The sequence below is a fragment of the Castor canadensis genome, chromosome 4 (genome assembly GCF_047511655.1).
Source record: "Castor canadensis chromosome 4, mCasCan1.hap1v2, whole genome shotgun sequence".
In the NCBI taxonomy this organism is placed as follows: domain Eukaryota; kingdom Metazoa; phylum Chordata; class Mammalia; order Rodentia; family Castoridae; genus Castor; species Castor canadensis.
Genome location: NC_133389.1, coordinates 15,989,427 through 16,001,617, shown reverse-complemented (window position 1 = coordinate 16,001,617; position 12,191 = coordinate 15,989,427). Strand labels below are relative to the sequence as shown.

The 12,191-nt window shown below is 47.6% G+C and overlaps 1 protein-coding gene across 3 annotated transcripts in view; it reads right to left on the bottom strand.

Annotated features, from left to right (window-relative positions):
- The window catches only part of Rnf152 (ring finger protein 152), a 73,433-nt gene extending 68,299 nt beyond the window's left edge, over positions 1 to 5,134 (bottom strand). For 2 of the 3 annotated variants that reach the window (XM_074069694.1, XM_020185108.2), the window contains exons 1-2: positions 5,003 to 5,134; positions 3,727 to 3,849 (exon numbers count right to left, since the gene is read on the bottom strand). The gene's annotated coding sequence lies outside the window, so the exon portion shown is untranslated. Of the gene's footprint in view, positions 1 to 3,726; positions 3,850 to 4,066; positions 4,552 to 5,002 lie in introns of those variants that run through there. The other variant, XM_074069693.1, reaches the window with a different exon arrangement.
- Positions 5,135 to 12,191: the final 7,057 nt, after the last annotated feature.

The window sequence follows — 12,191 nt, the reverse complement described above, 5'->3', positions numbered from 1 at the left end:
CTGGCACAGTCTGCACTTGCTGTCAGCCCAACTCCTTGAGCTGGTTCTGGGATGCTCTATGCTGCTCTCCCAGCTACTCATCTCCAGCTCTGAACCCTCTAGAGCAAAGGATCTTGTTACTCAAATGAAGCCAGACCAGAGGGTGGCCTCTACCTCCTTAGATCAATCCCAGTGTTGGCGGCTAACTCAGTCAGTTTACTACGTCACTTCTAAATATGGAACGTTGTCTTTAAATTCAACTTTGCCAAGGTGACTACTGAACCAGAAGCAATAGCATCTCGTTAAATTCCATGCTTATCCAGAAAGTGCTTAGCAGACCTTAAAATTCTAATCTATGAATGCAGTTATCACAATGTGGGCATTTAAGTGACCTGTTCTTCCCAAGGCAAATGTCTCTCTGCAAGTGACCAACTGCTGGACCCACACAGCCCTTGTGATGCCTGTTCTACAGCATCCAACTCTTTAAGGACAGCATGGCAAAGAAGGCCTCAACTCACCACACTTACAGGCAAAATGGTGGCTGAAGAAACTTGAATGTCTAAAACAATGACCAGAAGAAAGCTTCCTGGCCAAACTGCTTTTTCTAAACATCAAATAGCAAGGTGACCCAAGGTGACCCTAAACCATTCCTTCCTCCTTATCTGCTGCCCTGCAATCCTTGTTGTAGGAGGTCACCACCTGGGTGTCTCCAGAGTCACCTGCCAGCTCTGTTTCTTCCCTGGGCTGTTCCAAGCAATCTCAGGAAGTCTTTAAAAAGCAGCAGATGGCAAGAGAGAGAAAATCTGTAAGTGGCACCTCTTTATTACATAATGCTAGACACGTAACCTTTCAGCATCGGGCTTGGAAATGTCTGCTAGCCTATCACCCCTGAATAAACTAGTATCCAAACAGTCAGAAAAAAAAAAAAAAGACTACAATTTTTTATTTGATGACCAGTATACAATTGTGTTAGTAAATATCATATTAACATACCAGTAAATAACAGGTTAGGATAGTCCACATTCTTTAAGAGACTTATCACTCATTTATTCAATTGATGCTGGTGGATCACTTGATAACTCCAAGCATTGAGCCAGGCCCAATGGGACACACTTTAGAACTTCTCCTGGACTAGGTCAGTGTGAATGGCACCAGTGCTGCTCGCCTATACCCAGTTCTCCACCCTTTCCACGCAAGAATTGTGAGAGGTGAATGGTGGTTCAATAGGGTCACATGAATTATTTGGGGCCAGACTCATGTAATTCACTTCTGAGTGGGACCACACAGTTGCTAGAGTGAGACTCTGCAGTGTGTCCCTCTCCGTGCTGCAGGGATTTTGGACAATCCTAGGCACTATCAAGCCTCCATCAGCCTAGGCCTACAAAGTACAGGGTCCACCTGCGAGTGACACTGGACACACAGCCCAAGAAAGAAAAAAACCCAAATTTAGCACTGAGATGCAGAGGTAACTGCCACACCGTCATCTAACCTGTCTCACTCACACATCACTACTTAAAAGAGAAACCTGCAAAAAGTTTCCCCACCCCGCAATCTGTTTCCTAAGCCAGGTAACAGAGAAACAAAATCTCTTTCAAAATTGAATGCAACAGGACCTGAACAACACCTCAAGCTGAGAAGGACAGGGTACCAGCAGGACAGACAGGTAGAGAAAAGGAAACAGATGACCTCCTAACAATGGTGGGAAGGAACCATTCCAGTGGGGTTCAGTTGAAGAGTTCAAGGACTGAAGAAAAGGCTACCTTCTGCTGCAGGCCCAGCATTTAGGAAGCAGAAAGCTCCCCAATGAAAGAGATGTCAGAGCAGAGGCTGGACCAGCACACACTCCCTCCTCAGAAGTCCAATCCCATTCTTTGGTCATCACTCACTAGCTTCCATTGAACTCAATTACTACCAGCTCCTGCTCCTCATCTCCCTAGACTCCCAAAAGGTGATTCACTTTTGTGTCTCCACCCCTCACTCCCACCCCCTGGCACCTTTCACACAGCCCATAGCTATCAGGTACATGATACACATCTGCTGAATGAATGAATGAATGGATGGATGGATGGATGGATGCACACTGAGAAAGGCACTAAACCCCAAGACTGACTTCTCCACACTACAGCTAAATACACAGCTGTACACATCTGGGGGTGGGGAGCCTCCTTCTAAATAAAAAGCAAACTAGACCTCAATACAATGCTTTATTAATATTTATCACTGTACACAATTTAAAACCATAATAAAAACCAGCACTGCACTGTGGCTATCTTTGTTCTTGGACGTGCATTTACATGTGCAGGCAGCTGTTTTCCCATGTGGAATTTTGTGAGTGAGGTATTTATTTATTGTTTTTTTTTTAAGCCACACCCTTGTTTCCATTGCATTATTACATTCCCTATTATCCCATCACGTGGGTTTTCCTCTTGCAGCAACACAGTACACACCCTGTATTATTGCTGACATAAAAATCACTTGTCAGAATACCTCTATCCTAGCTTCATATTAATAATCTCATCTTCCCAAAGCATTGGCCTTTGTTTCAGCTGGGGCTAGAGAGCTCATCTGCTTCCCTTAGTGATTTGAGAATGCTTTCAGGACAGAGATAATATAGTGCTTGTGTCACTTCTGTTCTTAAAGTTACCTTTTAAAAACAAACTTCTCTACAGGTGAATGTCAAATCCTTCAAGTTTTCAAACTTTATTTTTCAAGGGATTTGGGGGGAAGGAGGAGGTGGCAAAGAGCATCTGCTCTGTCCTGAGCTGTTGCTGCTGCAGTGCAAAGGCACGCTCCAGCAGCCTTTGGCCCTCAGCTATCTGTCGTCCAGCAAGAAAACCCTGAGTTCCTTTTTATAACCATTCTTATTCCCAGCTACTTGTGTGGGATGCACACGGCTTTGCCCTCTAGGAGGGAGGTGTCCTGATAAGTCTGAAGGTTACAATTTCCTGGCACTGTGTCAAGATAACCCCCAAAACTGGTTAGGTTGACATCAAAACAGAACCATCCTTGGAAAGAAAAGAACAGGCCAGAGTTTTTGGATAAGAACCAACAACCTGAAGATAAAATGCAGAATGATAGTCTAATGGCTTGTGGCTATTTAAGTGAAAGCTTAACTAAACAGGTCTGTTTTCTCTCTTTTTCTGCTCCCCCAACAACCCTCCCTGACATCTCCTGGCAAGTTACTGCCAGCACCAATGTCTCCATATTGCAAACACTGTTACAAGGAAGGAAAAGGGAAAGACATTATCATTTCATAAGAAGGTCACTGCATTTGGTCAATGCCCTAAGTGAGCGCTGGTCAGATTTACAATCAGCCTTACAGTATCAGCCTTACCACAATATCTTCTCAACGTCTAACACCCCAACGACAGACTGAGCCAAAATACATTACTGTAGAAAAGAATGCTGCCTTATGCCCAATCCCCACGTTTAGAAACTGCCTATGCGCTGATCGGATCAAAATTCCCACCAACCAGGTGGAATTTACACGACATCTCCCCCTCCACCCCACACCCCCACCCCCACCCCCCAACCCCGCCCATGTGCCCTACCCCCAGTGACCTCTTTCAAAGGAATGAATGAAGTCATTTGCAATTTCTTTCTCTGAAGCAGGAGTTTCAGAAGCCCCCATTCCTTCACAGATGGGAACGCTGTCTATGCAGAAACCTCCCAAGCAGCCCGGTGCCAGCACTGTGGGCCCAAATGACCCGGAGACACCCAGGCTGCTACCCGATTATCGAGGGTTACCTGAATCTGTCTCGAGTCCTTTTCACCCCCTCCTGCGTGACGACATCAAGTGGAAACGGTGCGCCTTTGGGAGGCAAGAGGCCGCCAAGCAGGAAGCACGATTGAGACTGATCTTTGTTCAGCCTGCAGTGAGACACATGCAGTAAGGGTTAGGTACACGCAGCACGGAAAGAAATCCAGACAACCTCGTGGGCGCGCCAGCGGTGCGTGAGTGGGTGTCCAGGGAGAAAGCAGCTGAGGTGTGAGGGGTCTGCGGGGCGAGGAGGGGGCGTAACGGCTTCTAATCCTCTCTCTAGATTTAAAAAAAAAAAAAAAAAAAAAAAACCACCACCTCCCTTACCCCTCCACTCCGCACGGTAAAGCTTCCACTCGCAAGAGTAATCCCTCCGAAAGCTCGGAATCCAGAGGGTGTAGAATACCATCTAGGGGCAAAGACACGCTAGCAAAATGCACTGTGTAAACCCGGTCAGAAGGGGATGCGGGGCGCCAGCCGCACACACCCGCGCTGCATTCGCGAGCATCCTCTTTTTGTTTGTCCCTGTCCACAGCCTCATCAAGTCACTGTCACTCTTGTTTCGTCATTTTCCTACTCCTTCCTAAACAGTACGGCTTTCCCCACCACCACAACCACACCCCCACCGTAAGCGGCATAGGGGACCACGAGTCCAGCCTGCTTTGTCCTGCCTCTGTCCTTCCAGAGCAAGCGCCCCGGGCGCGTGTGTCCGCACAAAAGACCCCCAAGGTCTGGCCCGCCACTGCGCCCACTTTTCCCAGGCGGGGCCCCGGGGCAACTTCTAGGGATGGGAAAGGCGTCCAGCCAGGAGAACGCGAGCGGACGAGACAGGGCGTGTGCGGGCGGGGGGCGCAGCTGGGACGCGCGCGCGCGCAGTGCACCCCCCCAGGGCACGCGCGGCGCGGGCACGAAGCGAGTTCCCTAGGACCAGAGCTCCAGGGGGCATCCGAGGACTCTGCTGAGCCGCCGACAGCGCCGCTCCCCGGCCCCAGCCGCGCGCCCAACTCTGCCAGCGCTGGGGAGACACGCAACTCCGGGGACCACCGCCCCCGCGCCCCGCACTCCCTTCCCCAGGGCTCCCACCGCCCCGCCACCCCATTCACTGCCCAAAAGGTAGCACACCCCCCCCCATACGACAGGCGGCAATTGCCCTTTCCAGCTTCCCTAGGTGCAGCCGCCGTGGGGGCGCAGGCATCCCTTCGCGCCCCCTTCGCCCCCGACCCAGGAGGGCGCAGAGCAGGAAACAAACCGAAACTCGCTGACCTCTGTCCGCTGCGGGCTCGGACGCTCGCTACACCGGCAGCGGCGGTGGCAGCATCGCTGGATGGTCCCGGCGCGCCCGCCACGCTCAGCCAGACGCGCGCCGCGGGCTGCGGGGCGGCGCGGGCAGCGCCTGCAGCCCAGCTCCCGGCCCGGCCCTTCGGGCGGCGCCCCCACCTGCCCGGCGCCCTCCGCGTCCCCGATCGCTCGGACACCGCCGCCAGGCGCTCGGCACCGAGCGGGAGCTTTTTGTGTCACTGCCGAGGCTAAGGCACCGAAGGGGGTGGGGGCGGGAGGCTGGGCTCTGCTCCCGCGGCACCGCCCCTCCCCGGCGGCTCCACCTCCTCCCGCACCCCTCCCGGCCGCTTGTCCCGCACGTCCGTGTGTCCGTCCGCAATCGTCCCCCGTTCCCTGGGACGAGGGGCTGCTCCTCTCTTTCTCCCTCCCCCCAAGTGTCCGACCAGCACCTGGACGTCGTTCTTCCCCCGCGCGGGAGTGAGACCTGAGCTGAAGTCAGGTGTGAAAGGAGACCGAGTGCCGCGGGCTGGAGGGCGGGGATGAGGTGCGGGCCCCGGCTCGGACCCGGGACCGCCCGAGGGAGGAGTTCACATGGTCGCGGTTCCAGAAGCCGCTCGGCACTCGCGTCACCGCAGATACTTTTTGGCTGCCGTTGAAAGTTCACGTAGTCCAGGGCAGATTCGTGCTTTCAACGAGGGGAGGATGCACCCAAAGAGGCCTAAATGGACACCTCACGCCTGGGCCCCTCAGATGAATGGGTACCGAGAATATCCGGGGCAGGAAAGTGCAGGTCCTAGGAGTTATACGGAAGTTTGAACCACTGGGACCTCGGAACTCACCTTATTCCTCACCTTGAAACCCAATTTCTGGGGCTGGCAGATAGCGCCTGCTTAGCAAGCCTGAGGCCCTGAGTTCAAACCCCAGTACCGCCACACACACAGACTAAAAGCTTCTGGGTTGGGGGTGTAACTCATACTTGCCTAGCATGCTTGAGACCCTGGGTTCATCTCCAGCTGCGCAAAAACAAAACGACACCTAAGTCCTACCTTAGGGACATGCTTTGCATGTCTTGGTCCTCCAATAAAATCTAAAAACATAGGGGAATGGAGGAGGAAGGTCTCTGGCTAAGGCTGGTTACCGTGCCCTCTCTTACCTTTAAGAATTTCCTTGCAGAATGAAGCCTAGAACTCTGACTCTGGCAAGTTAAAGCCTACCAACCTTCCCGGGTCTCCAGCTCCGTTATATGGCAGAGCAGGAAGCTCTCCGCAGCTCCCTCCCCAGGTAGTTTAGCTCATCCAAAAGTCTCTGCCATGATAATAAAATGAAAAGGAAGCCCTACAAACCCCTAAAGCTCCTAATGCTTTTAGCTGGCCCTTCTTGCCTTATCCCACAAATACAACCTCTTGATGGTGTTTCCCAGTAAGTTGTTAAGCGCCTTCAGAAAACTGGTCACCTGGAGACAGATAAACCTTAAAGGATGTCAGTGGTGTATGGGTTCCTAATTAGAGCATTGCCAAACAGTCACCAGGCTGAGCCTTTGTCCCTTCGTTCCCCTAAGGTATAATCTTTGTTGTACACCAGAAAGGAAAGAAAGTTATATGCATGTCTATCTTAAGCTACAACTTTAAGGCAGAAGAAAAAAAAAAAAGAAAAACGAAGGGTACTGACAGCTCAGATGTTGGCCAGGAGCTGGGGAAGAGAAAGGTTAGTTATAACAGCCGAGATTGAACCAGGAAAGTTTATCCTAGAAATCTGATTATACAAGAGTGACTTTCAAGATTGCTTTTAAGAAGCTCATTTCAGGGTTCAGTAATTGTTCCAAAATGTCTCAACTCCCTTTTCATCTGCTTTCAAGAAAAGTCTTTGGTGTAGGGGTGCAAGCATTTAGCATGTGTGGGGTGAACACTTCCAACCTTATTCATTCCCACTGACTGGTATTTTAATTCACAGAGCATCATGTGATGTTTCTGTCCAGTCTTGTAAAGCTGTCACACAGAGAAGGTTAATTAACTGGGGCAGACTTGGATGGTCCAGTTCTTAAAAACTGTCTTAAGACACGCTGGAGGCCAGTAACCAGGCAGACAGTAGCAGTTAGAGCTAGGGAAGGAACAGGTAAGAACATGCCACAACAAATTCTTCCGTGAGAAAGGTGCAGGGACAAGGCAGCTAGGACCAGTCTGTGTTGAGCTGCAAGCTGGCAAGTGGCACTGTCAGAGAATTGGCCAACCCTCGGGACCAAGCCATCGCCCCAAGACAATGTCTTCTGTGGGAGACAGAGAATCAAGATTCATCCTTATGAGAAGGGGACCCAGCACTGGAGATAAAGCTAAAGTTTCAAATATTTATGAATTTATACCAGAAATTTTCTTGGGTATAGAATATAATACCACAAGGGTTAGGACAGGAAGAAAACATACCCAGAGTCTTACACTCACTTCTAATGGAAGAAGCAGACAATATACAACATAAGAAATAAGTAAATTATACGTTAAAGAGTGAGAAAGGAAAGAAGGAAAACAAAGCAGAGGAAGGGGTGATGACATCTGTGTATTGGGGGATATGTTCCGTTAGATGGGTAGCCAGAAGGACCTGAGAATCCGGTCTGAGCTGAGACTCAAAGTAAGCCAGGGAGACTGGCAATGCCAGGAAATAGGGCAAGACTGTTTCTCTTACCCACAGGGTACTAAAGGAGATTGAGATTCACATATGTGGCTACTAGAACTGGATCACAATGGGGCAGGGCTGAGTTCTTATTCATCTTTGTGCTTGAGCGGAGATACTCAATAATGTTTACTGAGCTTAAATCTCCATGAACCTGGGGTGGAGTTGAGATAACTGTGATCCCCTAATGCCCAGGGCAGTTGCTCTATCAGGGATGACACTTTCACAAGAGAATGCGCTCTTGGATGGCTTTGGTGACTCCTCCTGGTCTTTCAGGGAAGGGATCATCTTTCAACTTATTATCCTCAGCACCTGAAGCACTAAGGAGGGAGAGGAGAAGGGAGGCAAGAAAGAGAAATGAGGTAGGATCTGGGATAAAGAAGCCAGCCAAGAACTGATGGCTCACACCTGTAATCCTAGCTACTTGGGAGACAATTTTCGAGATTCCCATCTCTAAAATAACCAGAGCAAAATAGACTGAAGGTGAGGCTCAAGTGATGAGAGCCTACTTTGCAAGCGTGAAGCCCTGAGTTCAAACCGCAATCTCACCAAAAAAAGAAAAAAGAAAAGAAGCAAGCTAAGCATACTCTTTTGTGCTCATGGCCACCAAACCCAGCCCAATACTAAAGGTGAACTTTCTGTTCAAAAGGTTACTTCCTCTCCCTTTGCCTGGCATCCTAAATTCTAAAGAGAAGCCACACATAAATAATTGTGATGTTAACTACCAAACCAACATGAAATCCTAGCACTCAGGAGGCACAGGCAGGAGGATCTCAAGTTTGAGGCGTGTCTGAGATACATAGCAAGACCCTGTCTAAAAAAACAAACAAAAGCTGTTAACTGCTAAATAACCTTCTTTACCTTTACAAAAACCCAGAACATCTGGCAACATTCAGAAAACATCAGAATATGTAACACCTCTCCTTCTTCTGTATTTATCTATTTATTTATTTATTTTGCAGTACTAGGGTTTGAACTCAGCCACCAGCCCTTTTATGTGATGAGTTTTTTCAAGATAGGGTCTTGAGAACTATTTGCCTGGGCTGGTTTTGAGCCACAATCCTCCTGATCTCTGCCTCCTAAGTAGTTAGGATTATAGGTGTGAGCCACCAGCATCCAGCTCCTTCTTTTGTAATTTTGTGCATCAACTAACACAAAGCATGTAAGTAGCTGTGATTTTTAACTTGGAGAGACTTAATGTGCTTGTAACTAGTCCCAAGAGGTCATGGTTGATTGCAATGTTCAGTCCAGAGAAAAGAAAATAAAAGAGACACGTGTCCTGGGTGGCAAGACTTGGCAAGACTTAGCCCTGGATGCCAAGACACTGATCAGCATGTAGATTTCCTACCTATTGTCCCCTGCTCCTCTTTTCCTTCCCTACAAAAGACCTTTGTACCTCTGAGAGTACCCTAAGATGGAGCTCTGTGGCAACAGCTCCCCACCCTCTCAGATGCCAGCCTTTGCATAAAACTGATTTCCTTCTCACCAGACGGAAGGTATTGACTTTCAAGTGGTGAGCAGCTGGACTGGGTATGGCATGAAATTTTTTACTGTTTGAATTTTACTTGTTAAATTGCATAACCCAGTAAATCTACTCAAAATCAATGCATTCTACACTAAAAATAAGTGGGGTTTATGGTATGTAAATTATATTTTAATGAAGTTGTTTAAAAACATTAAAGTTGTCTGGGGCATGGCTCAAGTGGTAGAGCACTTGCCTACCAGCACAAGGGCCTGAATTCAAACTCCCATACTCCCCCGCACACACACAAAATAGCAGGACCCTACCTTTTCTGTCAAAAATGAAAAGACAGGCATCCTTAAACATATTGTCATCCTTTCTCATAGCTAATTAAACTAAATTGGTCTACAAATTCACTTTTCCCTTATGTGATGTTAGCCACCTTAAAGTATATATAATCTAAAAAAAAGTATTAAACATCTTGAAACATACATAGTCTGAGATAATTTACTAATGATGACTGTTATATAGTGCACATTTCAAAGCTGGTTTTTATTTTAGGGCTGTACATAAGGCTTGTTATTCTGGTAAGGAACTCTTAGTATTTTTTCTGCAAAAAAATACTAAAGTATTTTGGAAACCCCAAAGGTTTTGATAAAAGCCATATCTAGGATTGCTTTCTGAAACTAGTGAGGCAGGCTGGCAGAATGGCTCAAGTGGTTGAGCACCTGCCTAGCAAGCACGAAGCCCTGAGTTCAATCCCCAGTACCACCAAAAACCCAAAAATCACTAGTGGTGGATTAAATGAAGCATCTCTATTCTTCTAACTTCATCTTTGGTATACACAATATACTTTCCGAAGCAGCAGGCCAGAATTATATGACCATAGTGAAAGGTTCATCCATCAGTTTGGATGCTGACCATAAATAATAAATATGGCCATTTTGGTGTCCTGGCTGAATGTCAGCTTAGAGTATAATATGCAAGCCCTTTGGACACTCTCCACAGTAGACAGCATTAACCATCTCCTTATCATGTTTGAATAGTTTGAGGTTTGAATAAAATCTTCATTTCCATCAGTAAATTGCTGCTTTTTTTTTTTTTTTTTTTTTTGGCACCTCTGGGGTTTGAACTCAGGGCAAGTGCTAGGCAGGCGCTCTACCACTTGAGCCACTCCACCAACTGCTACTATCTTTGCTGTAAGTATGGTTAGAAGGAAATCATCAAAAATCTAACTCCTTTCCTTGTGCAATCAATATAAGATACCATTCTTAGTTCTTGAAATATTGGTGTAATCGGCCAGCGCAGGGCTGGAATGTTTAGCTGCCCTCTCACCCCACTGTCCTCCATGTCCGTCATCAGTCCCAGGTGCAACCTATCTTCTGTTCACCCGTGTTCCTGTTGTCCTCCCTATCTTCCATTTCCATCACCTGTCAGGTTGCTGATATCCATTTGGCTTCTCCCCTCATTTTTGACTAAACATACTGCTCCCGCTGCCAGGTAGTGCAGTGTGCTTCTTTGAGACAGGAGAAAAGGAACAAAAGAATCAAGATGCCCCATCATTGTTCAAGATTCAAGTTTAAATCCAATGGCTTGCCTGACTGGTCCCCAGAAGCTGTCTCAAGTTCCCACAGGTTCCAGTCTGCTATACACCCTCCCTAGCCTGCACCTTTCCTAAGCAGACCTGGCAACCTGAACCTAATCCGGATCCAGACCTGGCTTCATCAAGCTCCTTTTCTCCACTATCTCTATCTGTCCTCAGCTACTACCTGTCCTCATCATTCAAACTCAAGGGAGTCAAACATCTGTTTCTGTTGCACCTGAGCTAGAGAATCTAGCCAGAGCAGCCTCTAGTGGTCAGAAGGAAAAGTGGCAACCTCTGGATGAGGCCCAGAGGTCAGACCCTTGTAGAGATAGTGGCTGTGAGGCAATGCCTAATACAATAGACTGTATATACTTTCTTCCATGTCTTGCTATTGTCTTTCCTCAATTACTGGTCTTCTCCTTTTCCAGTGGGTGGAGTGTGCTGGGAGAGGGGATGGAGTAAAGACCCCTCACTAGGCTCTCAACCTTTCTCTCTTCTCGCTTCATAAATCTTTAACAATTTAGCAGCAGTTTGATGTATTTATATATCTTGTTTTTAAGAACACAAATTATTCTGCTACAGAACAAGGAAACTTCAGGATATCAACCATATCTCAACTCAATGAAGTCTGGTAATTCCTCTCTGACTGGTGAACATTTGTTGGGTTCGTACCAAGACTGTGCTGGTAACCGTCACCTGCAGTACTTCCATACCAGCTTGTGGGAGACCTGACAAGCAATGCGATCACCCCCACTTTCCAGAAGAGGAGACTGATAACTAGAGAATCTAAACAACTCTCTCAAACTCTCTCAAGGTGTCGTGAGCAGACTGTGGTGACATGTGCTTGCTTCATGTCAACCAACCATGAAATACTTTCCCTTGATCACTGCTCCGATTCTTCCCATAGATCCCAGAAGTCAGGCAATTCTGCTTGATTTAGCCTAAAATGTCTGTCAGTCTCTTCCAAGCCATTCCTACTTTAGCTGAGGACTGGCATGTGACTTCTAAGCCTGACATTATGGCTCAGCCGATTGCAGGACCAGGGCTTCTCCAAGATTTCTAGTGAATCTGTTCCTCCTTATCCACACTCTCAAAAGTTTCTTTATACCTTTCCTTATGTAGCTCCATCACCTACATTTATAACTGTCAATCCCCAAAGATCCAGTGCTTTCAAAGCTTCCAAGGGCCTCTTACCTGATCTCCTCTGCATCAAAGTTCACTCAGATTTCTCCAACTAGATTCACTTTTACCTTCTTTGCCTCCTTATAACCCATTGTTTGTTCTTGAGTTTGCACTTCCAACATGTTAGCAGTTCACACGTGTGACATAAATAGATCCCTAAAGACTGGAAGTGATCCACCCCCACACAGCCATACCCTACAGCGCCAAGCGCCCGTGACCTGCTCACAGTCAGTGCTTAGTAGAGATTCATTATAAATAACCAGTCATGGTTTTCTCGTCCCCCT